The following is a 22,516-nucleotide window of genomic DNA, read 5'->3' as shown; positions in this document are numbered from 1 at the left end:
AGCGGGCTGACTAGCCATGAGCATCCTGTGTGGCTTTTTCGGTAGCATGTTTGGCTTCTCTGCTTGGTCCCATGTTGGATTCAGGGGCATAAATCAGGGAAGCTGTCTGTCAGTGACTGATTAAGTCCTGGCTTTGGGGGGCTGATTGCTGCAGAGGTTGTGGGTTGTCCCTGGACTGGTTGCTGCAGATTGGGGATGAGGGTTGTATTTTTATGGATGGTCGGGCCATAATCCATTAGTACATCCAGTCTCTTGACTGCTCTTTCATTTCCACTGCCTCTATTTCTGTTGGGCTGTTGCTACTTCTTCCCGGCAGTTTGTAAACTCCGAGCAGGGATGCCAGCCTGTGGCTTCAGTCTTTGGGATTTTGCTGTATAATTAAAGCGAAGCCCATTTCTGTTGGCTCGGGGGAGACTTTTCAACACTAGGGAGCACATGTCACTCCTGCAAGGCAGTCCTGCGTTACTCAGGAGGAAAGGGGGAATTTCAACCCTATAAAATGAAATGCTCTGCAGAAACCAAGCCAAGCTGCCTGGTGCTCGTAGGAGATGTGTGTGAGGTTGGGGTGGGGTGTGCTACTCGGGACGGTTTATGGTGGCTTTACAAATTGGGACAGGATGGCATCCCCAGAACACTGTGCCCTGTGATGACTCCAGGATGAAGATGCCACATGGCCTTTCTTCTTGTCGTTGGTTCTGCTGTGCACAAGGCTTGGAGGTGGAGGTCTGGGAACGCTCATCACGCCTTCAGACTAGAACTGAACATAAATATCACACATCCGTTCATCTTTCATCTTGGAATAGTGAGCACTGTGTCATTCACTGAAAAGTCTACACGCATCTCTTTTTAGGGGCAGCAGCAATAGATCAGGAAGGGTTGGGTCTGTCACATCAGCTGCCTTCTACCTGGCAGCCTGGAAAGTCCCCTTTGACCAACATCTACTGTTCTTTTGGGTTTTTTTTTTTTTGGAGGACTGCCTTTGGGCGACTGGTTTCTGGGAGTTCACTTCCCCATCCCTCTCAACTAACGGTGAAGGGTGTGCAGATATGGAAGCTGCCAACCTGCTCTTCGGGTGGGACTTAACTCCAGGTCCCTGTGGAATCCCCCCACAGGTGTTTGCCTGAGAGGGCACCCCGCTTGACGCCCTCCTCTTCTCTCTCCTGCCACCTCCACTCCCTTCTGATACCCCTGGGATCACCTCCTTCTTACGTCACCTTCCCACCAATCACTGCTCAGGGTCAACTTCTGATGAAGTAGACGTCGATAACATCCAAATCCCTAACTCTGTCACAAATTTGTTGCGTGGCTTTCGGCAAGTATTACTGTCTCCTGACCTCTGCCCGCATCTAGAAAATGGGAGTGAGGACTAAGTTATTTCTAAGGACCTTTAAGGAGTTAAAACACCACAATTTCCTTTAAATCGTGGCTCCATGTTACATGTCCTGTAGGGAAGGGCTTCTTAATGCGGGACTCATGCATAACTTTCAGATGGTCATTGAACCCCTGGAAAGTGTACGCAAAATTGTGGATGTGATTTTTTTTCTGGGGAGAGGGTTCACAGCTCTCATTAGATTTCTAAAGAGTCCATACCCCCCACCAAACGTTGGCGAGCGCTCTTTACAGTTTGTTGTTTATAAACATCAGAAGGGATATGGCAAGAGCATTGTCACATGAATCTGTTCAGAGGAATAATGATCTCATTAAAACCACTTAATACTTATTTTAAAAGGGTATGAAGAAGTATGTGCTGGGCTTCCTTGGTGGCGCAGTGGTTGAGAGTCTGCCTGCCGATGCAGGGGACACGGGTTCGTGCCCCGGTCCGGGAAGATCCCACATGCCGCGGAGCAGCTGGGCCCGTGAGCCATGGCCGCTGAGCCTGCGCGTCCGGAGCCTGTGCTCTGCAATGGGAGAGGCCACAGCACTGAGAGGCCCATGTACCGCAAAAAAAAAAAAAAAAAAAAAAAAAGAAAGAAGTATGTGCTAAGTGTAGTTTTACAACTAACTCCATCCCCCTTGCTCAATCTTCAACAGCTTTGTCTCTCAAGCCTAGTCTTTTGTAGGTTCAGGCTTTTTTGACCTTGCAGTCGGGATTTAATATAAACCACACCTTTTTTTTTTTCAGACAGTGTTGAAGCAATCAGCTGGGCTTTGCTAGAGAAGAAAACATGTTTTGTCTGTGATTAGCAAAGACTATGAAATGCACTTACTTGAGTTTCTCCCCACGTTCCTCTCTTTTCATTGACAGACAGGTACACACACAATCTTGAGTGTCATAAAATCATTCTTGAAGTTTTCCCCAAGGGCAGGATTCGATATCTGCTAGAAACAAAAATAATCCCAGCTGATCATAGCTCTGTCCCACTTGTTACGCACACAGTAGGTCAGTAAATTATGAGCCAAGCAGCTGCTTCGGTTTTTAGAACCATTAGGTCCCACGGGTAAAGCACACGGAGGAGGGAGGTGTCAGGAGGCACAGAAGGCTTTTCTTGAGAAATGAAACATTTCCTTTTGTGCATCCGGGTCAGCCATGGATAGTTTCTCTCATAAAGGATATTTTATGAACCTGAATGATAAGAATTTATATAAATATACACACACAAACTCACACAATGTATATGGAGGTCATAAAGAACAAGTAAGTAATGGGGAATTAAATGCATTGAAGGGTCCAGCCAGACTTGTCATAAAGCAAGAGAGAGGAAGGCTTGAGTATTTGTGATGTCCCCTTGATATTGAAGGGTATTTATGTGTTTCAACAAGCTTCTATGGGCTGGACGTAAGGGTTGAAAGCTTTGGAGGGGGGCCGGACCGTAACACTCTGCTGTAGCCCAACTGCATACATACCTTCGTGATTTCACTCACTCTCTCTTGAGTTTGTTCATTAATTTATTGAATAAGTATTAAGTAGATGCCAGGACCCACACTCGCTGCTGTTCAAATGCTGATTACTGCCTCATGGGACTTACAGTTCAGAAATGAGGACTGAAATAAACTAGTATTTATTTCTCATGAATATCTAACTACTGATTGTGAAGAGAGTGATTTATTAAGGTGGTGGTCCCTGGAGAAATCAGCAAGGATGAGAGAAGTAGGACAGGGAGGGAGAGGGAGCCACCCACGGGGCCGTCCGGTAAAGTCTCCCAGAGGATGGCTGTGCCCGATCTTGCCAGGGACTCCGAGTGTTAGCTGTGGCTGGAGTTTGTGCTGCCCAAGGAGAGGGGCTGGGCTTTCACACAGGTCCATGGGGATGTCAAGTCCCAGGCACACCGGCTCTTGGGGGACAAAGTGCTCCAGTAGCTCGATGGTTATCCTCTGAAGAAGAGTCCCAGGAGTGAGCCGTGGGAAGAAGAACTCACCCAGGCTGGGGAGAGACACACGGGCACCATGGAAGGTCCGGAGGGAATCTGTTCTGAGTGCCGCCTGTGTCCACCCCAGGAGTGAGTGATGCTCAGATGTGAAGATGGTGAGGATCAGCCATATAAGGCAGTGCTGTAGGTTGGGGGTGGGGTGGGTAAGAGCATTTGAGGTGGAGAATAAAGCCTGTGCTTGTCCCCGAGGCAGGAGGAGACCCGAGCAGCCCTGGAACGAGTGGCTGGGTGAAGAACAGGCACTGACGGAGGTGAAGTGAGGTTGACGATGCAGGTGAGTCTTCTGTTCAAGTTGGGCACTGAGTCCCAGCTTCAGTAATCCCCCCTTCCTGCATATACAAGGCAGTGATGCACGAGGTATGAGGAAACAAGCCATTGGCTGGGCTCAGAAAGGGATCGTCATCTCTGCACACAAGAAATGGAAACAGAAAACAGCACACGTAGAGAGCGAGCCTCCGGCTTGCTGGGCTGCTGTCCTGACAAAGGCAGAGACAGCTGGGACTCCAGTTCCTGGGAGGCCTATAAGTGACCCCTTGAATGACCCGGACCTGATGCAGGCTCACTGCTTGAATAGAGAATTCTATACCCCAAGAAATAAGGGCAGGAACCGAATAAGACAAAAACCTGAGTGGTTCCGTTGTATGCCAGGCAGAAATCAACAAAGTTACAAACATCTGGCTTCCTCCTGGCAAGCATTTTGTACGACAGGGAAGGGAAGTCACTGTAGTCAGTGAGCCTGTGCTGCGGGTAGGCACGTTCATTGTTTAATACTCACAGAGACCGTGTGAAGTAGATTTTCATATGAGATCACTGAGGCTCGGAGAAGTGAAGTAACTTGCCCGAGGTCAGACGTCACAAGTGGAATCAGACCTATTTCCAGAACCCATGGTGTTAACTGCTTTGTGATCTTCTTCAACCATCCAGATGGGGAGCAAAAGAGGAAGGCATGGCATTGACCTCACGGCTCTACCATGCCACGTGCCAGAGAGGTTCTACCAAAGGTTGAGGGAATAAGCTGTGATTCACTCACGTCTTCCTTCACAAGGGAAGTCAAAGAAAGGGACTGTCCATAGATAGATAGTGGGAAGCAGCCGCAGAGCACAGGGAGATCAGCTCGGTGCTTTGTGACCGCCTGGAGGGGTGGGATGGGGAGGGTGGGAGGGAGGGAGATGCATGAGGAAAGGGATGTGGGAATAGATGTATATGTATGACTGATTCACTTTGTTATAAAGCAGAAACTAATAAAAAAAAAAAAGAAAGGGACTGTCCATCACACGTGCAAGGAGAAGAACAAGTCCAATGTCCTCTTCTCCAAGGACTACTTGAAAAACTGTACTCTGGGCAACGAAGAGAGGGAAGGAAGAAAAGGAAGAAAAAGGAAGGGAGGGAGGTTGGTGGGTTTCAGGATTTGATTTCTGACTTTCACTAGATTCTCAGGTTGAAGCAGTTTTCTCAGCCAGGGCACTATCAAATATTTATCAATCAACTTGTAAGATGCACTTCCTCACTTTCTAGACGCCTGTCACGTGAGCAAGTAAACTGTGACTCAGAAAGCCAAATTCTGATGCTTGGTGTCATCTGCGACCAGAGCATCACCCTATTCTCTCTACCAAAATTATCTATTAACTTAACAAATATGTATTTTTTAAGTGAATAATATTGTTCATTTCAGGAATATTCCTGAGCACCCGCTCCAGCTCGGGTATTGTACTAGGTTCTGGGAATTTCACAGCGAAGAAGACAAAGTCCCTGCCCTCATAGAAATCACATGCCTGCAGGGAATAGGTCAACAATGGACAAACAAGCACATTGATCACAAGATCCTTGTTGGTTTCAGCAACTTGGTGGCTGGCAGTGCCATTTACTAAGATGAAAAAGACCTGGAAATTCTCAAATTAGGGAAGCCAGAAGTTTCTCATTGGACATGTTGAGTAGGTAGGAATAGATGCATCTAGAGCTCCAGGGAGAGGGGTCTGTTTGAGCTGGAAACAAAATGGGAGGAGCATCAGCATATACTTGGTTTTGGGATTTGTGGGCGATATTATACCAAAGCTATATAAGATGTCACCATTGCAAGAAACAGGGTAAAGGGTCCATGGGACTCGCTACTGTTTTTGCAACTGCCTGTAACTCTATAATTATTTCAAAATTAAAAGTAAAAAAAAAAAACAAAAAACCACAGGGCCGGATAAGATTCCCTAAGGATAAATAAAGAAGGAATCACATGATAAAAGACTTAAAATTTACCCCATCCTGGAATATCCAGAAATGTAGATTCACAGTATCTCTGGTCTGTGTTAGCTCAGGTCTTCCAAGAAGTGGATGCCAAGATGACAGGAGATGTGCAGGACATCTGGGGAGAACACCTGAGAAGGATGAAGGGAAGCCAGCCCAGGACACGGAGAGTGGGTTTGGACCCCAATACAGGTCTGAGGGGTGAATGAGGCGGGGGAGGGAGGAGGGCCGGCCAGGAGAGGGTCAGACTGAAGCGTGCAGCTCAGGAACTGTCAGCCATGCCCATGGGGAGGCCTTGAACCAACATTACCGTGAAACACATCTCACCGGAAGGAGCCTGAATTAGCACCCCACAGTGCTCTGGCTTTGGGAGCAGCCCTGGGAAGCATGGCGTCTTGGGGACGTGCCTGGAGCCTTCCCCCAAGACCATGCTCAGGATAACAGGATTCCAGAATTTGCTGTCCACACAGCCCCGAGTCTGCTTCCAGGGTCTGCGCAGGCCCATACCAGGCCTCTCCTGCTGAGTGGACAGTGAGCTGTGATGCACAACCCAGGACCCAGAGGTAGCCAAGGAGCAGCTGTTTGCAGGGTGTGTGTGGGGGGGGCTCTCCATGTCCACATCTGGGCATTTCTCAGTGAAGGGAGGCTGGAGGCAGAAAGAGGAGATGGCCCGGGGCTGAGACTGGGGACTAGCTCCCGCTGCATCACCATGTGCCTGGGGGAACTCAGAGGGTCAAAGACCCTACATGCAAACCTGGCCTTCCAGGTCATTTCACAAAGAATATTTTCAAGGTAGGAGGATAAACATGTTTTATCAAAAACTTGATGGATACGTTTTAAATATTGAGACAATGATACTGGCTTTCATTTGTACCTTGAGCTCAGCCCAGCCAATGTTAGGACCACTTAACAGATGCCCTGCTTACACTTTCCTGAAAAATCCATATATAGACAGAAGATGACATTCAAAAGATTTAAGAATTTTAAGAAATGGCAAGTAACAAAATTGTGTGTGCATATATGTATTCACACACATAATACCCACACATAAATCTTTTTAAATTTCTAAATAAGATATATATGTGTGTACCCTATTTATATCATATATAATTATATAATATACTCTATATCTTATAATAAAATTGCTCACCAAGTAATATAATTGTCATTAATCAAGTTATTCTAATAATTCTGGATTAATTTTAGAAATTGTTAATATAACCTTTTGTCTAACTCAGCTGTCACTAGCTAGGTGACGCCTTGACTGCATGGCTTAACACAGGAGAAAGCTCATCAAACTCTCCTTATTAAATTGGAGGTCATTAGGTTCCCAGCTCCTGGGCCATTTTCTTCAGCTACAAGGAGCACTGCATTGTAGCCTGCATATCCGGCATGGCAAGGACCTGGAGCTGCAGCTCCTGACAATGAGGCTACTGACTTCTGAATCTCCCAGGATAAAAACCCCAGTAGAAAGAGTCAGTGACAAGCTAGTCTGTATGGGGCATGGATGGAACTCATCTGTGCTGTCCGAGTTGCCCTGATTTCCACAGCCTGGCACGGCACTGGTGCTCAACACATCTTGACTGATTGATACAGCTCTCACTCTACCAATTCAATGGCATCAAAAGGATGATTTAGCTACAGGTCTGCCCAAATCCTCAAGTTCACCCAGCTCTGGGAATATAAACAAAAGGACTTCATATGGGTGAGGCTGCCAATACTCAATGGTTTGGGTTATACTTCTCTTTTTTCCTTTTGGACGCCCCCCCCCACTTCTTTTAAAAATTCTTGCGTTTGTTGGATTAAAACTTTCAAGTTCCCATGAGAGCTCTAGAGATGCAGACTGAAAGGAAGTAATACAGCTGAGTTTACAATTTCAGAAAGGAATGGAGCTGAGATGGGGATTTGATACAAATATTTCTTCCCCCTCTCTTTGTCAGAGAGCACAATCTTGGAAAAATCCTCAGGTTAGGTGGGTTTGGGTCTTAGCTTGTCTCGAATGTAGCCAGTAGCCCTATGAGTTGAATGTTTTTGGTAATCTGTCCTACTCACAAATTATATGCAATAATTTTAAGGTTGGTGGATCAACTAAGCAAGCATGAGAAACAGTTCCTAGTTAGGCAAAAAAAAAAAAAGAGAGAGAGTTCATAAGGATGCTTCAAAAGCTCAGGGACAATGAATTCTCAGCTGAGGTGTCGCAAATGTATCAGACATTGGGACCCAGGGAGGCCAAAGACGGGAGGGGTGGGAGAGAGCAGAGCGACCGTCCACTACAACAAAGCCCAGAGACCTCTTCCAAATCAAAGCCGGCAGATAAGATAACACATAAAGGAGGATAGGAAAGCAAACGACCCCTTCTATTGTTCACTGCTCAGCCTGCATTATTCAAAGACAGATTTTTAAATATGTATCAGAATTCCAGTAAACAGGGTAAGCTTGCTAATAACTGCAATTCAGCGATCGATCGCTACCCCCAAATAAATACATTATAAATGTCACTACTCTAATCAGATTAACCATTGTCCTTCATGTTATGCTTTGAATAATCATCAACATTATTCTTAGTGAGTTTGGTAAGTATATTGTCTGGAAATGAACTGAAGAAATAGTGTTTCTCTAGTATTTTTCCTCCTTAAATACATTTCTTAGGCACTTTTAAATGCATTGATTTTTCTTCCCGTAAAGGCGACTTAATTTGCTAAGACCAACTGTGCTCAGTTTCACAATTTCTAGCACCAGGATGTAATTTTTATGCTGGTTTTATTATTCATTACAGTGGTTCATGCCTTTTATGAGAACAATTGCTATGATAGGTTAAATGTCATTATTTTCAAAACTACCCTCAGAGATTAGCTGCAACATCACCTTCTGGACACTTATACTTGAATATCTGAACCATAGCCCATAATTGTATTATTCACTAGACTGATTCTTCCTGCTAATAATGTCTGTAAATGCTTTTTTCAATAGCCAAGGATCCACTCCTGTGAAGCAAAACGTCTCTACCCATTTTGGCTTTGGGTGACAGCTGGGATCTTTTGTAAGTAAATTGAGATCTAGTGATGAGTTTATTTTCTATTGCAGTTAATTCGTGATGTGAAGGCCATTAAAATTCAGACTTGTGCTATCAGATGTTCAACATTTTTTAACTCATGGGATTTAAGAGGGAGAAGTACTGTAATCATTCATTAAAATAATTTTCTTACCAAAAAGAAAGTGCTCTTTTATGCTAAGACAATGTTAAGGAGCATTGATACTTAATAAATAGTTATATTGAACTAAGCTTCAACAAACATCTAATGAATACTTACCCTCTTCCAGAGTGGAGGTAGGCACTTGCACACACGCTAATATTCCGTCTAAGAGGTGGACCATTAGCTCTAAATTGACTTTTATTTATTGGGTTGGCCAAAAAGTTCTTTCAGGTTTTCTTATAACATCTTATGGAAAAACCCCAACGAACTTTTTGGCCAACCCAATATTTTGCTTTGTCTGTTTGCTTGTTTCTTTTTTTTTTTTTTTGTAATCACTTGACCTTTTTTCCATCATTATTTTCTATCTTGAAAATATCAAAAGTCATGATCTATCTATATATGGGGAAATGGAAGGAAATAGTTGGATATTCAGCCAATGACAGTTGCCCCGAAGTAGCGATAAAACAAATCGCACAGTCCTGCATGGATTGTCTATTTCCTTCTGCCTCATTCATCTCTCTCTCCCGTGCACTGTCTCAGCTTCAATGATGCCATTTTTTAGTAACTGACTTTCTCAGGTACTTTTGCCTCTGGTGGTCACACCTGTTCCCAACAGGAGTCCCTGCCATCCCACAATGTCTTGAAATGCACAGGCTTTTCAAGGACAGGCTTCTCTTTCAAGAGAAACTGATGTGGATTTAGAACCAAAGCTGTTGCCAAATTTGCAAAATGAAGTAGGGGAGTACAACTTGGTCCCTAGAGTGAGTTTCTGATTGTGGAAATGTGCAGAGTCTTCTCATGAGAAGAATAGACCCATACCTTACTTTTTGCAACTTATAGCACCATAAAAAAGAAACACTGACCCTGCTTTTTGGAATGTTTAAGATTTCTTTGAATGGACTATCCATTTTCCCAGATTGGCTAAGATAAAAAAATTACAGGTGGGAAGGAAAATTTTAGTTCATCCAGTTCCTTAATTTTGCACATAAGAAAGTGCCACATAGGGACTTCCCTGGTGGTCCAGTGGTAAAGAATACACCTTCCAATGCAGGGGATGCGGGTTCGATCCCTGGTCAGGGAACTAAGATTCCCACATGCTGCAGGGCAACTAAGCCCGTGCACCACAACTACTGAGCTCACGCACCTCAACGAGAGAGCGTGCGTGCCGCAAACTACAGAGCCCACGTGCCATGGAGCCTGCACACCACAACTAGAGAAGAGAAAAAACCCGCACACCACACCTAGAGAGAAGCCCGCACGCTGCAACGAAGAACCCGTGATACAACGAAAGATCCCGTATGCCTCAACAAAGATCCCACATGCCGCAACTAAGACCCAACGCAGCCAAAAATAAAAATAAATGAATAAATATTAAAAAGAAAAAAATAAAGTGCCGCATGAACCAGAGTGTCCTCTGGTTCAGCAGAGGCAGACCTCAACCAAAAACAGGTGCATCCTTGAATGCAGTTCTGTGCTCTTCATCCCACTATTGTCTGTGATTTTCTACTATATCAACTCCCCCATTCTCTCTTCCTCTTGAAGTCTGCAAAAATGTACCCTCAAAACATAAATAACCCGTCCCAGTTGGGTTTCCTAAATGGTTGGGCCCCCCAAGCAAAGAGCTCAAGCTCTCAGCAGCCAGAGCCAGGAAGTCAAACACAATTAAAGTGGAGGCAAGGGCCACGCCGGCCACAATCTGTGCTGCTCCGGCCACTTCCCAACAAGAGGATGGCAGATCTCCTTTCCTCTTCTTTCCCTGCCAAGCCAATCAAGTTTGTTGCTTCTTTTCTTAATTGAAGGCAAGCAGCAGCATTTCTGGATTCCTTAAGCTTGTTCCTGGAATGCATTCTTTCCTTTTCCGGGATTGTCTAGTCAAGTGGGTTCTCATAGCTGCCAAAAGCAACTTTTCCGAAACACTGGTCTCAGGCGACATTTGTATTCTCCTTATTTTCAAGGCAAGTATTTCCTGCTCCTAAGTGGTAGCCTCCCACTTTTCCCAAAGCTTTGAGTTTTCCTCTTGTCCCCATGGGGAGCTAATTGATTCTTCCAGGCTCTAAAGCCAGGCTCCATCCATCCAATCCTCATTCCATGACCTTAGAACAAAGAGGAATCGTTGAACCAGAATTGCAACTCTATCAAATCAGGATGCTCAACTAAATCTTTTTTTTTTTTTTTTCTTTTTTTTTGCGGTATGTGGGCCTCTCACTGTTGTGGCCTCTCCCGTTGCGGAGCACAGGCTCCGGATGCGCAGGCCCAGCGGCCATGGCTCACAGGCCCAGCCGCTCCGCGGCATATGGGATCCTCCCAGACCGGGGCACGAACCCGTATCCCCTGCATCGGCAGGCGGACTCTTAACCACTGCGCCACCAGGGAGGCCCTCAACTAAATCTTTATTATCTCCCATATATGTTACTTAAAGACATTCTCTGCATGTGCGCTAAACTAGCATATATGTGTCATTTATATATATATACTACTGTATGTAAAACGTGAAGGGTCCTCTGGTTGAAGTATTCTTATGTTCAGTGGCAATTTATAGACCATCAATTACTTGGGGCTCTGAGCCACGAGCTAGGGCTGCAGCAGGGAAGACTGTGGTCTCTGACCTTCCAGAGCTCACAGTCCAGCAGAAAAGTGGGTATAAACCTCAAGAATCCTGCTGAGTAGAAACTATCCACCCAGTAAATAACTGATGTTCAAAGTACTTCATTGGTCAAAATGTCAACTCCTTTGAATTCAGTGGAAGCCACTCGAAGATGGAATTTCTTGAAGTGTGTTTATCGCCATGAAAAAAGAAATAGCATATAGAATTAGCATGGGATTCATTTTATTACTTTGTGTTGAATTCAGACTGTGTATGGGGAGAGTCAAATGATAAGATGAAAAACAGGAGAATTCGGGAAGATCCCACGTGCCACAGAGCGGCTGGGCCCGTGAGCCATGGCCGCTGAGCCTGCGCGTCCGGAGCCTGTGCTCCGCAACGGGAGAGGCCACAACAGTGAGAGGCCCGCGTACCGCAAAAAAAGAAAAAAAAAAAAAAAAAAAAAAAAAAAAAAAACAGGAGAATTGTAAATCATCTAAGAGAACAAGGTGGACTCAACATATACAGGAAAACGAATACAAACAGCATTTATTTGCAACTAATTATTGGGAGATTGTGAGATTCATCAGAGCTAGCTACAAAGATCACCTTGTGGGCTTCCCTGGTGGCGCAGTGGTTGAGAGTCCACCTGCTGATGCAGGGGACACGGGTTCGTGCCCCGGTCTGGAAAGATCCCACATGCTGCAGAGCGGCTGGGCCCGTGAGCCATGTCCGCTGAGCCTATGCATCGGGAGCCTGTGCTCCGCAACGGGAGAGGCCACAACAGTGAAAGGCCCGCACACAGAAAAAAAAAAAAAAAGAATACTTTGCATATTTAACCTTGGACCTCAGTACATGAATTTTGCTGAGGGCCCACTTTGAGCATGACCCCGTCATGCTGGCACCACTGACGTGACCCTCAACTCAGTTTGTAATAAATGGCATCATATCACACCTGTGAAAGGCCATCCTGGTGTGATTCCTCTTACCAAGTAGAGAATCCTTTTTGAAAGTAAATCTGCCGCCCTGTCTCAGTTAGAGGAGGCTCTCTGCTGCAACAAACCATCCTCACATTTCAGCAGCTTAACACAGTGGAATTGCTTTCTCGCTCAGATAACGGTTCCACGTGGTTATTCTGAGGCCAGTCTCCTCCAGCTGGAGGTCCCACCGTCTCTTGGAACCTGGAGTTCCTTCCTGAGACCTCTGTTCCCACTAGCAGGTGTGGGGAGGGAGAGAGCATGCGGCGGACCCAGAAGTCTGGGAGGTGTGGTCCAGCTACGTGTCAGAGAGAGGGAAACTGAGCCAGTGAAAAACTCACCTGTCTGCCAGAAGTCTTGAATGTCTCTGGTGTGGCTTTCATAAGAGGAGAAAATGTATCTGCATATTAAAATCATAACAGGACAGATTTGTTTATTAAATATGTGCTATTGAATGTTATCTTAATCTTTAAAGGTCTTCATTGATTTGATCTTCAAACCAATAAACCAGCTAATAAAAATAGAAAGATTAGGAAATGATTTTGGCCAAATTACTTTTGCATCATTTAGTTGACAGCTCAAGTCCATTAGCAAGTATTGCTGGTACTGAACTTTGATCCATGAAACATAACCTTCTTTAGAAAAGAACTCAATGGATCAAACATCAAATAGTGTTCATAAGCAGGGCTAAAGGGGACATACTGATTTAGAGTTATCTCTCCAAGATGGATATTTAAGTGGAAAAAAGCTACAAAACAGTATATATAGTACACGACTTGCATTCGTTTTTTTTTTTTTAAATATAATTGATTTACAATGTTGTGTTAGTTTCAGGTATACAGCAAAGTGATTCAGTTATACAAATATATATATATATATATATATATTTTCTTTTTCAGATTCTTTTCCATTATAGGTTATTACAAGATATTGAATGTCATTCCCTGTGCTATACAGTAGGTCCTTGTTTATTTATTTATTTTTCTTTTCTTTTTTTAATTAGTTTCTGCTTTATAACAAAGTGAATCAGTTATACATATACATCTGTTCCCCCATCCCTTCCCTCTTGCGTCTCCCTCCCTCCCACCCTCCCTATCCCACCCCTCCAGGCGGTCACAAAGCACCGAGCTGATCTCCCTGTGCTATGCAGCTGCTTCCCACTATCTATCTACCTTACGTTTGGTAGTGTATATATGTCCATGCCTCTCTTTCGCTTTGTCACAGCTTACCCTTCCCCCTCCCCATATCCTCAAGTCCATTCTCAAGTAGGTCTGTGTCTTTATTCCTGTTTTACCCCTAGGTTCTTCATGACATTTTTTTTCCTTAAATTCCACATATATGTGTCAGCATACGGTATTTGTCTTTCTCTTTCTGAGTTACTTCACTCTGTATGACAGACTCTAGGTCTATCCACCTCATTACAAATAGCTCAGTTTCGTTTCTTTTTATGGCTGAGTAATATTGTTTATTTTATATACAGTACTGTTGCATTAGCTTTCGATCACTGTGTAATAAATGACCACAAATGTAGTGGCTTAAAACAACACAACTTTAGTATTTCACAGTTTCTGGGGTCGGAGTCCAGATACTGGCTAGCTGGCTCCTCTGCTCAGGGTCCCACAAGACTGAAATCAATGATTGGCAGGGGCTGCAGATCTCACCTGAGGTTGGGGGCTCACTGGTTGTTGGCTGAGCCTGGTTCCTTGCTGACTCTCAGCCCGCAATCGCCCTTGGCCCCTGTGGACCACGCTCAGCCTTAGCAGCGTGGTCCTCCCACGCACGGCAGCACTTCTTCAAAGCCAGCAGGGGCACATTCTTCCAGCCCGTGGTGGCGGGTCTTAGGTGAGGAGACTTACCTAATCACGGGAGGGACACCCCAGCGTCTTCACTGTCAGCCACACTCCAGGGGGCATTTCAGAGGAAGCAGGAATCTCAGGGACCTCCCACACTGCTGGTGATTTTTAACAAATAGGACAAGCAGACATGAGCGCAGGAGGAACTCACAGCGAGCGTGGCTCTTTGTATTATTCTTGTTTGAATAGTTGTATCTACTGAATAGTTGTATGTTGTATCATATTCATGAATTACCTGTTCCCTTGAAGCAGTCAGTGAGAATAAGAATAGCTGGCTGGTGCTTCTCTGGAGGAAAGCTGTCCTCCCGGAGCCCACAAAGCAGCATCAATCTGCCCCAGAGAAAATATTGCAGGAGGCTGGCCTGGCCTTGGCCTCTCCCAGTGGAGGGACTCCTGCCTGAGCCTGGAAACACCAGCCCCTAGGGATAAGGAAGGAAGCCTCTTGACAGTGGAAGGCTCCCCTCTGAAAAGTCCTTCCGAGTCCTCGCAGCTGGAGACTTCAGTAAAAACCGAAGTAGTAAAATATATGTCCATATGCCTCAGCTCACCAAAGCTGGCTGGGAGATACCTTAGATGATCAGGTGACTCATTTAAAAGAGACCATCTCGCTCGACACCTATCGTTTCATCCAGTTATTTTTTTAGTATCTATTTTAAAAATTTTAAGTTCCTTGATCCAACTAGGGTACACCTAGGAAACTATATACTGACAATGCTCTGCTGCTACTTATTCAGTTTCACCTCTGGCCTTGCAGTGGCTTTGCCGACGATGAGGTGAGCAAGAACATGGTCATGCAGGTAATGCCACCCTTGAGTGTCTTTCTGTAGCTCAAGAATAGCCTATAAAGTAGGAGTGTAGTCTCCCTACTTTGTAAATCTAATCACTCTTAAGAAACAAGGATTTTTAACAACTCTGCCCTAAAAGGCCTGTAGGCATTCTCATCTCAGTAAATTAGCATCTGATAGAAGGATCTAACATTATTGGAGGATGGGTGCCATGTGTCTGAAGATACCTAGTCAAGAAGCACATGTGAATCTGCTTTTGGCCTCCATCATATATGATGGGAGATGGGATCCAACAAACAGAAATGCTCACCTGCGTCTGCTTTTCTCCCAGATGCTGATGGGAGTGGGAGACGGTCATTGGCAGTGAATGAAGGAAACATTGGGAGACCCTGGGGATGTGAACCAAGGAAAGGAAAGGATTCGACAAAGGGAGCCTTAACAAGAAGGTTCCCCGGGTGGGCAATGGATCTTCATCCGCGGAGCCCCTGCCCCAGGGACATGGAGCTGGCATTCCTGTACCAACACCTCTCAGCCATTATTTGAGGGCTGATCCCCGAGAAGGGGTGCTAGCTTCCTAGTGCTTCTGCCTGCCCACCACCTGTGGACCAGAAAATGCCCCAGCAAAGTGGAGAAGTCACAGGATGGGTGGGTGAGCTACGGAGAACGTGCGGGGGGTGGGGGTGGGGATTACGGGCAGATTGCAGTGGTGTGCGCTGCACCTGTGTCTACAAATTAAAAACAAATGCTCCACCTTGGCTGCAATTCAACCCCATGCTTTTCGTTTCTTTGCTTTTATTTATTTTAACTGAATTCGCTTTATGTATTTATTTATTTTTGGCCACGTTGCATGCAGGATCTTAGTTCCCCAACAAGGGATTGAACCTGTGCCCGCTGCAGTGGAAACACAGGGTCTTAACCACTGGATGACCACCACCACCAGGGAAGTCCCTCTTTGCATTTAAATTAATAGATTTATTTTTAAAGAGACTTTTACAGACAGGTTCACAGAATCTTTACAGAAATTTAGCAAGCTTATAGAAAAAAAAAACTATACTTCGGAAAGTATTATTACTGTATCCTTCAGAGTTCCCAGTGCTTTTTAAAAACTTGTCATTTTTAGCAATTCATGCAGGAAAATCCCCACTCACATTTGAAAGCCTTATTACAAATTCAATTCTGATTTGTCAAAGAAGAAATCAATGAGGCAATTATTTTGGTTGAAGAAGATGAAAGTACCCTCAATTCTTCTAGGATTGCCAGGATGTGCCTGGTTCAAACCTTTGTGGACAAGGGTCTGTTATGGATGGAATTGTCTCCCCTCACCCCCTCCCCTGCCCAAATGTATATATTGAAGCCCTAACCCCCAATGTGACTGTATGTGGAACCCAAGCCTTTAAGGAGGTAATTACGGTTAAATGAGGTCATAAGGGTGGGCATGACAGCTGGATGGTGTCCTTAAAAGAAGAGGAAGGGCACCAGAGCTCTCTCTCCCCAGGTACCCACAGAGGAAAGGTCACGTGGGAACCCAGTAGAAACGCAGCGTCTACAAGCCAAGGAGAGAGGCCTCACCGGAAACCAACCCTGATGGCACCTTGATCATGGACGTCCAGCCTCCAGAACTGTGAGAAGATTAATTTTTGTTGTTTAAGCCCCCAGTCTGTTATGGCAGCCCAAGCTTTGGGAAAAAACTCCAAGCAAAAGTTGGGGGGCTGCACATCCTGCTTTTCTGTTTGAATCAGGAGGAGATTGCCAGGGGCCCAAGGTGAGGCCTAGAGCTAGGCATTTCTGAAATGACACGGAGACACTCAGAGCAGCGCACAGGCCCCCGGGCTGTCTGCGCTGCCAGTCCTGGAGGGGGCCCATCAACCAGCTGTCATGACAAATCCCCAGCTGCGAAGTGAATCGCGGAATAAGGCTGTCAGTCATCCTGACTGGATGACACGTGGCCCCAAAAGTACGACATTGGAGAAATGTCACCGTGTGATGGCCAATGACCCCCACCAAGCCCCCTGTCAAGTCCCCGCACCTCCTCCCGCGCCCCCATCACCGGCACTGCTCTGGTCTCCGTCCCGGTGTGGGTGCCGTTCTTTTACAGACATGTTACCTAAGCAACAATTTGGGTGACAAGAGCTCACCCCACCTGCACCTCCTCACCAGAGCACCCTATGGTGTGGGGTTCCTCCCCACCCAGAGCGCATCCCTCCCCCTCTCCACGGTTTCACTGCAAACACGCTCTATGAACCCCAGACCCATTTTGCAAACTCCCGAGAGGAATTTTGAGGGGCTCTCTTTTTAAAGTGAAAAGACATTTGCGAGAGGAAGCCGTGGGCTGTCTGGCTTGGAAGCAGCATTATTGACTAGTTAGGGGTGAAGTAAGATTTACAATGCCAGGAGCTGCTTGCAAGGGGCGTTGAGGTTTTTACCTGAATCAGTCGAGGGGGCAGAAGTCAGCATCGTCTAAGTAAAAGCTGGACCAGGAGATTCAGGTTCAGACATAGAGCTTACAAGCAGCTGGGAACGCATCCCACCCAGGCAATTCTCAGTTTATTTCATCTTTCCTAGGGTCTTGGTCAGTCATTAAGTTTCTCCGAATCAAACAAGTCGCCCCATTATGATGGCCCCGTAAAACCAACCTCCTGCTGCTCTGAGAATGGTGGAGAATGGCCCCATACACGGAAGTTTGAATACACACTGATAAAAATCAGAGTTTCCGCATTTGATGGATATTAAAAATACCAAACTTTTATGATGTTTGAATGTTAAACAGCATCCACAGGGCCAAGGTGACCCCGAGGTGTGCAATACGGTAAGAAGAAAGACGGGGCAGACAGCCTCGCATCTCTCATATCGAATAATTTCCCTGTTCAGCCTCCAACCACTATGGTGTCTGAATACAGAGGCTGCCCGGCCACAGCTGTTTTTTGTACATATTCCTTAAAGCCGCCGTTTTCCTGGGGCCTCGTGGAGCCCCGTCAACTTGCCGTGCATCACAGAGGCCCAGCCAGACCACCTTCCATTCTGGTTTCCCTCCTGACACCAAGTTAATCTAAATTCAAGGAGACCAAAGCCTTCCTAGTGGTCCTGGTACGTCAAGGATTACCACCACTGAAAGGGTTTTCTATGATCAGCTTGTCACTGTCTTTGCTACTTAATCTCTTTCTTTCTGTAGCTCAATGGCATCTTCGTACTTTCTCTCTGACTGAAGAAACAGGAGGGTATTTTTGTTTTTTGTTTTTAATCTCTCTCTCTTCCCTTTTTAACAACTTAGGAAGTTAAAAGCCCAGCTCAGCCTGACCACCTGGCAGGACGGGAGGCGCCAGCAGCCAGCTGTGACATTGTGCCCGGCCAGCTGTGTTAGGGCCCAGCCCGTGGGATTGTCCCAGCTCCCTCGGTAACCCCCCAGCCAGGGTCCCATCCCCATTGTCCCCAGCATCCCTTGTTTAATGCTGTTTTGCATATTATGGGCACTGGAGTCCGTTAATCAAGTTCACGTCCCGTGTAAGGCCACACAGGAGAGGCCGCGCTGGGTGGACAGCCCACTGGCAGGGCTGACTGTCTTGGCCGTGGCCCTTTCACATGCCTAACGAGATCATTGTGGATCACTAAATACAAGCCTGACCTCGTGACCCTCTGTGGAATCACAGACCCGTGTAGGACACCAGTATTGTCCCTCAGCCCCTGCTCCACTGCCTTCACACCCCAGAAGCTGAACCTGTGCTCAAAGGCCTCTAAACCTGCTCTGGTCCTCAGTCCCCGAGCCTCCGGCACCCAAGTGAGACCTCCCACCCAGCCTCAAGCGCTTGGGAACCGGCAGGGCAGCACACCAGCCAACCTGACCACCACCTATCCAACCCACGTTCTCCTCGCCCTCCCGTGAATTTAAGCCCACATCCTCTGAGCATCTCACTGCCAACACTGGCTCTGATCATAAAAAGGAGAGGGGGAAGCTCATGCCCAAAATGCCTCTGGGGTCCAGCCTCTGGGAGGAGAACGGCAGAGGGCCAGGCCTTCCCACCTGAAACATCGGATGGTGTTTCAGGCCCCAGAATATCCCCAGCACCGCTCACCCATTTACCCTCACACCTCGCCTCCCACGCCGCCCACACCTCACGGTTTTCACGGGGATGACCAAGCTGGACAGAGCCTAAAACTGAAACCCTTCCTTCCCCGAACTTGAGCAAATGAGCCTCAATCTCTCAGGTTACGACAGGGCCTTCCCGGCAGCTCAGACTGAAAATCGCCCTGTCGCCTGGGCCTCTCCACTCTGCCCTGTGGGATCGCAGGAAGCCTCTCCCAGCAGAAAGTCACACGTGCTTTATATCATTATTTCGTAAGTAAAGATCAAGGTTTTCATCACCCAAGAGCAGCTTTTCCCCCCATGACTTAGCAAAGCAGAGTCCCTCTTCCCAGAGACCTGATGTTTTTAAAACATTAGTTTTGCTTCCCCTGCTCGCCTGACAACTCCGAGGGCACAACTAAACCTGGACAGATAAGGAAAGCAGTAAAGGTTTTTCATTAGATCCTTTTCAAATTTTATCTCAGGAGCAGGAATTTTCATGAAACACCAATTTCAGGTTCAGGGAGCCGGAATATTTTGGTCTGTCTTTGAAGAATGTGGCTTTGTCTGAGAGGCTTTACTGTTTGCTGATGACATACTCCTGCTTAGTACTGGGCTCTTCCTTGTTCATTTTGCTGTAGACACACAGCCTTCCTTCGGGCTCCTAAACACCCCAGGGCTGATCCCGCCCCAGGCCCCTTGCACATGCTGCTTCCTCTGCCTGACTCTCTTTTCCCTGTGCCTCTTTCTCTCCCTCAGATCTCAGCTCAAATGCCTTCTATTTGAAAAGGACTTCTGACTATCTTAGTACAAGTAGTTCCTAAACCCACTCTGTTGTCTTAGAGGTGTCTTTTCCTCTTTGGATTTGTCTCGTCTGACTGTCTTCTGTTTGATTGTCTGCCTGTATGTGGACCTTGTCCCTTCCTCTCCTGGAACAAAATGCCTGGTACACAGTAGGCACTCAATGAATGTCTATTGGAGGAATTCTGTTTGGAAGATAAGGGAAAGCCACATGATATTCTTGCTGGGGCCCATTTGGATATTTCTTGCTTCTCTTATTTTTTTTTTAATTTAAAAAAATTATTTACTTATTTATTTACTTAACTGAAGTATAGTTGATTTATAATGTTTCAGGTGTACAGCAAAGTGATTCAGAATATATATATATATATATATATATATATATATATATATATGTATATTCTTTTTCAGATTCTTTTCCATTATAGGTTATTACAAGATACTGAATATAGTTCCCTGTGCTGTACAGTAGGTCCTTGTTGGTTATCTGTTTTATATATAGCAGTGTGTACCTGTTAATCTCATATTCCCAATTTATCCCTCCCTCCCCCACCTTCCCCTTTGGTATAACCATAAGTTTGTTTTCTATGTCTGCGAGTCTATTTCTATTTTGTAAGTAAATTCATTTGTATCTTGCTTCTCTTTTAAGATTATATTTTATGATAGCACCAAGCAAACTGGTCCACTGGATTTACCCCCATGGAGTCTGCACATTAAAAAAAAATACATACATATACATATAAATTTTGTTATCACACACCTTTATTAACCAAATGTGGGCTGTGATCTTTACCCTCATGGTTATTATCCATAAAACTAAATCCACTTCAAATTGCTACTACGTGGAGAAACCATGAAAACATGTGCTATAAGAGCTTTAAAGGATCATTTCAAAAATCCATTCTACCAAGTTTCCCCTTCTCTCCCTCAGAGCTCTTTTTGCACAGAAGCACCATCTCCCAAGCTGCGGAGGCTTCTTGGGAAGAAAACACTTCAGGCCACAAGATGTTTGGACCAACACTTTCCTCCTTCACTGTGGTTACTCTATTCATAAAATACAGTAAAGTTTACTCATTTCTGTTTATATTTTGATGGGGTCCAGGGCAGGCCACCCCCAAATATGCCACATTGGCATGTTGATTATTTTGAATTAAAGTTACTTATGCAGCCGGTGCAGAAAGGGCACGCTGACCTTCCTCTGTCCCCACTTTCTCCCAGGTGAAAGGTGCCCTCCTGTACCAGGAGGTGGAGAGACACCCTTGTCACCAGAGATGGGGTTCGCAGGCACTAGAGGCTGCATAAACTAACCTTGTTACTTCTTTGCTAATTTTTTACAGCCCCAGCCCAAACATCTCTCTGTCTGGTCAATTCCTCACAAATTTATTGTTTCTTTGTCTAGAAGGTATAAAAGCTGCCTGATTTGGTCACTTCTTTGAGTCATATTTCTGTGAGCGCCTGTACATGTGAAATTAAAATGTTTTTTTTTCTCCTGTTAATCTGTTTTGTATCAACTTAATTATTTGGCCAGCCAAAGAACCAAGAAGGGAAGAAGGAAACGTCTTCCTCCCCTACAATTTCATTGTACAGTTTTTCCATACTGTTGTTCATTTAATTTTTCCTGAGTATGTGAAAATTAACATGGTTCAAGACCTGTGGTTGCCAAAGGGGATGGGGGGTGGGAGAGGGAAGGATTGGGAGTATGGGATTAGCAGATGTAAACTAGTACATATAGGATGGATAAACAACAAGATCCTACTGTATAGCACAGGGAACTATATTCAATATCTTGTGATAAACCATAATGGAAAAGAATTTGAAAAAGACTGTACATAGATGTATAATGGAATCAGTTTGCTGTACAGTAGAAATGAACACACTATAAATCAACAATATTTCAATAAAATAAATTTTAAAAAAAGAAAATTCACATGGTTCAAAAGTCAAATCTACACCAAAAGGTGTTCTAAGGAAAGTGGTTCCCCCCGCCCCCATCCTCACCTCTCCATTTTCACCCCACTTTCTCTCTACCCTGTTCTAACACGTTCCCTATAGTAACTAATCTTGTTACTTTCTGGTTTACCCTCCCTGTATTTATTCCTAAAAAAAAAAAAAAGTTGCCCATAAATGCACATTTTCTTATTTTCCACTCTTTCTTACACCAAAGGAGGGAGGCTGCAGATACTCCTTTGCACTTGGCTTTCTTCACTCAACAGCATATCCTGGAAATCGCTCCACGGCAGGTCACAGGCATCTTCCTCAATGTTTTCTATAGCTGCTCCTCTGCAGAGATGTATATCCTTTATTCAAATACTCTCCTGTGATTGGGCCCCCAGGAAGGTTTCAGCACTTTGCAACGATAAGCAATGCTGCAGTGAATAATCTCACGTATGTGTGCTTTTGCATTGTTCAAGCTGCGTCTTTAGCGTAAATTCCTTGAATTGGTGTTGCTGGGTCAAAGGCAGGTGCCTGTGTAGTTTTGTTCGCCGTTGCCAGGTTCCCCTCCTCCAGAGCGGCAGCAACTCGGATTCTCACTGGCGTGTCTCAGAGGGTCTATTTGCACCACAGCCTCATTAACAGAGCGTGCCGTGGAGCTATTTAATATTCTCCGATTTCACAGATGAGAAATGGGGTCAGCGTCATTTTAACTTGCATTTCTCTTTGTATG

The sequence above is a fragment of the Mesoplodon densirostris genome, chromosome 16 (genome assembly GCF_025265405.1).
Source record: "Mesoplodon densirostris isolate mMesDen1 chromosome 16, mMesDen1 primary haplotype, whole genome shotgun sequence".
Taxonomy (NCBI): domain Eukaryota; kingdom Metazoa; phylum Chordata; class Mammalia; order Artiodactyla; family Ziphiidae; genus Mesoplodon; species Mesoplodon densirostris.
The sequence above is the reverse complement of the archived record's forward strand: the minus strand, read 5'-3'. Positions refer to the sequence as shown.